The sequence below is a fragment of the Octopus bimaculoides genome, chromosome 1 (assembly GCF_001194135.2).
Source record: "Octopus bimaculoides isolate UCB-OBI-ISO-001 chromosome 1, ASM119413v2, whole genome shotgun sequence".
In the NCBI taxonomy this organism is placed as follows: domain Eukaryota; kingdom Metazoa; phylum Mollusca; class Cephalopoda; order Octopoda; family Octopodidae; genus Octopus; species Octopus bimaculoides.
In genome coordinates, this window is record NC_068981.1 from 146,543,682 (window position 1) to 146,547,407 (window position 3,726).

General features: G+C 41.0%; 1 non-coding gene across 1 annotated transcript; it reads right to left on the minus strand.

Annotated features, from left to right (window-relative positions):
• Window positions 1-3,369: 3,369 nt before the first annotated feature.
• On the minus strand, window positions 3,370-3,488 carry LOC128250205 (5S ribosomal RNA). The gene has a single exon (XR_008266294.1). It is a non-coding gene; the product is annotated as a 5S ribosomal RNA (ribosomal RNA).
• Between the last annotated feature and the right edge of the window lie 238 nt (window positions 3,489-3,726).

The following is a 3,726-nucleotide window of genomic DNA, read 5'->3' on the forward strand; positions in this document are numbered from 1 at the left end:
TTGTTAACGATGGCTCCTGTTAACGCCCTCTTAATTAATTCGCTAATCCGGTTCCTGTAAACCTGCCGCGCTAAGAGCGAAGCGTTCAGTTTCCAGTAACCGGGACCCTGCCTATGTGTCTTATCTAAGTCGAGCGTACACGTCACAAATTTGTGATCTGTGTAGCTGACTATTTTAAATTGTGGACATCCTACACTATCTCTATCCGCTGTCCTACATAGAACTCTATCTAGATACGATCTCGACGATCCGACGCGGTTTGTCCAAGTCCACGTTGGCACGTTCGGATGGTCGAGTCGGAACTTGTCAGACAAATGGAAACGTCTGAGCAGGTCTTTGAGGCGCTTACATCCCAAGCATATATGTATATATGCGTGTGTGCATGTGTGTTTGTGTGTGCATGCGTGCACATCTATGCATGTATGTATCTATGTGTATGCATACACGTGTGTATGTATATGTGTATGTATTCAAGTAAATATGCATGTATGTATACGAATGCATACATGTGTGTGTGTGCGCGCGTGCGTGAATGTGCTCGAAACTTCGAAATCACAAGCAACCTGTATTTCTGTCTAACAGAAAATATATACGTGGGTGTGTAATCATATATATGATATTATATGTGTGTGTGCATGAGTGTATCGTATTGCAGATCGTTTTTCTTCCATCACAAAAGAAAATAAAGTTTATCTGTCTCTGAAATCTCTAGTCAATGTCAATTTGCCATCCATTACTGATATCGCATTCTTTTTTCTAAACTTCGAGGCGCTTCCGGTTACCTTTGTATGTTCATCGAGGAAAAGATTAAAAACAAAAATAAAAATAATAAATAAAGTCGATAAATGTTTCCAATTGATATGAATCTTTCAGCGATCAGGTTCTGTCGAGAAAATTTGTTATTCTGTGTCACACAAACAACTAACACTTAATTCATTTTTAAATCAGAGTTGGGTTGATAAGCATTTTATTTATTAGTCATTTGTCATTTTCTTTCCCCTTTTGTTCTTGTTTTTTTTTTTGGGGGGGGGGGGGAATTGCTCTTTTTTTTCTTTTTTTTCTGTTCTATTTCATCGGAGATGGATTATAGGATGAAATACAAGGAAACTATTAATGGTCTACGTTGGCAATGATTATACCGTAAAAGATAAGTTCAGTTGCTATGGGCAATGAAGAATTATTTGTGGAAGCCTACCAGTAGAATCGTTCTTAGGATCGTTCTTGTGTGAAAGCCATAATCCTTTATCCGTGTCTAACACTACCTTCCGGTCCTTGGGTGCTTCAGGCAGCGATCACATTGTTGCAAGCATTCGGGCTAGTTCTCCGGTCACAGAATAAATTGACTTTGTCCTTTCTTCCCACCAGTCAAAAACGCCCCACACAGGATCGTGAATACTGCCATTCTTCCTTTGGTTTACGTCATCTGTTTTTTTTTTTTAATTTAACGTTTCGAGTTCTTGTTCTTTGTATGAGAGAGGGAAACATACAAAAAGTGTTTCGCTGTCAACTAGAATTGACTGATGCTTCTTTTGCTGCAATTGCTGTCCTTGTGTTTTTGCTGCAGGTTAATTATGATCGATCTAATTCTCTAATGTGCTCTTCCCGTTTTCAGATCGTGCAGTGTAATTTAAGAGACAGGTTAACTACTATTCTAGCAGGTAACAGGTAGCATCAGCGGGTGGAGATCCCCTTGCTGTCAGATGTCCTTATACATCGTTGATCACAGTACGCTTCCATTCTTCTGATTTTGCCTCTCTCTTCCATTTGGGTCCGGGTTTTTTAGGGTGTTTTGGTTTTTGAGGGTTGTTTTACTATATCATCTTCCCATTGTTTTGCATGTCTTCTATCTACTCTCTACCAACCTTTTGGATACCATGCAACACCTATACGAGTCCACCTGTTGCCTGTGAGCGTTGCGACATATCCAATCCAGCAGAACTTTGGCATTCGATGCCGTGATCACATCGTTCACGCCATCCCATTCTTGAATTATCTTGTTTTGGATATGCTTCCACAATGGCATTGCTAGTATAGATTTTCCCAAGTCCCGCTATACCATAGCTATTCTCTGTTGTTCCTTCATCTTAGTAGCCCATGACTCACTTGCATATAAGAGCGCAGATAAGACGGTGATATTGAAGAATGGCACATAGAGTATTGTCTGGCTGAGCTTTGAGCACATCTTTAATCGAGGCAAATGCTTTCTTTCTTGCGCAAGGTTTCAGAACTGATGTCTTGCTATATATTGATTGTCTGTCCCAAATAAACGCACTCCTTCATCTTGTCAATTTTATCGCTTCCTGCCACTGCTCAGCGTTTTTGGACTGCATGTATTTTGTTTCCACATGTTTTTTTTTCAGGCCTACAACTGAACTCAATGTGTACAGTTCTTTCAGTATGGTCTGCAGCAAGGTCCCTGGCGATTTTTGAGACATGCATTGAAAAGCTTTAGTCATGGTACCTCCTTGTTTGACGCCCTTGCGGACTGAAACTCTTATGGGTAGTGATGATTGAGATATATCGATGGCACATCCCTAGCTCGCCTCCCTGAGAGGGTCAATATATTGTGCCCCGTTTCCTTGCATTTCAGCGAGAATTCAGCGTTGCATTCAAATGGATGCCGTCGAATGCTTTTAAGTAATCTATGAGGACGATGCAAGAAGACAGCTTATGCTCTTTCTCTCGTTCTAGAAGTTGTGTTGGAGCGAATATGCAGTCTAGTGTCGTAGTCTTTCCAAAGAAACGAACCTTCATAATAAACAATAAAATTCTACAAAAACAGAAGGTTATGAAGAGGAACGTAAAAGTCGCCTTGAGTATTTCGTTCTCTACAATGCGATAAGACATCTGGAAAGAGACTTCGAGAATTGTTTGAAGAAGCTGCTGTGACTGCAAAAAAAAAGAGGAAGAAAAATCTTAAGAGACTTCAAGAGAGGAAGGACTCTATAAAAATCGGTGTTGATGGTGCTCATAAATAAAGACAGGCTCAAGGTGACAGACAAAACGGTAGTATAGGAGGTCAGTGAAATCTATGACCCCAATCTTACTTTATTAGGAAAGTGATTGGGAAGATCTAAAAAGCAAGCAACCCATATACTTATTGTCTCACTTCTGCAAGTTGTTTGTAAAGGTCATAGTCACCAGCCTAGCAAAAAATGTCAGCGACCAACAGCCGAGGGGGAAGCAAGTTTTGTATCTTGAAGCACTAAAGAAACTAAACGAGCAAAGATTCCTTCAGTCATGAATGATCATGGGATTACACCTTGAAAGTTTCCTTCCTAGGTACAAGTCCGAGCAAGATTGTAAGTCACTACCTCATGATTGTAAGCCCGACGTTCTAACCACTGAGCCATGTGCCTTCATATGAGATGCTTACAGCACCCAGGTTTCCCCAGCGGTCACCCATCTAAGTACTAACTAGGCTCAACGTTGTTTAGCTTCGGTGATCGGACGAGAATCGGTGCATTCAACATGATATGGCCGTTAGCAAACTAAAGAAACTATATCTGTGTATACTAACACAGACAACACACGCACACACGCACACACATACGCGTGGATATGCAATCATGCCCGCACGCACACATACACACACACACACACACTCACAAACACACGCGCACATATACACACATTCATGCGCACCCAGACTCGCACTCATAGACACGCACGCGCGTGCACATACATACACACAGACATTTTTTTCAAATTCATAAAATTATGCCA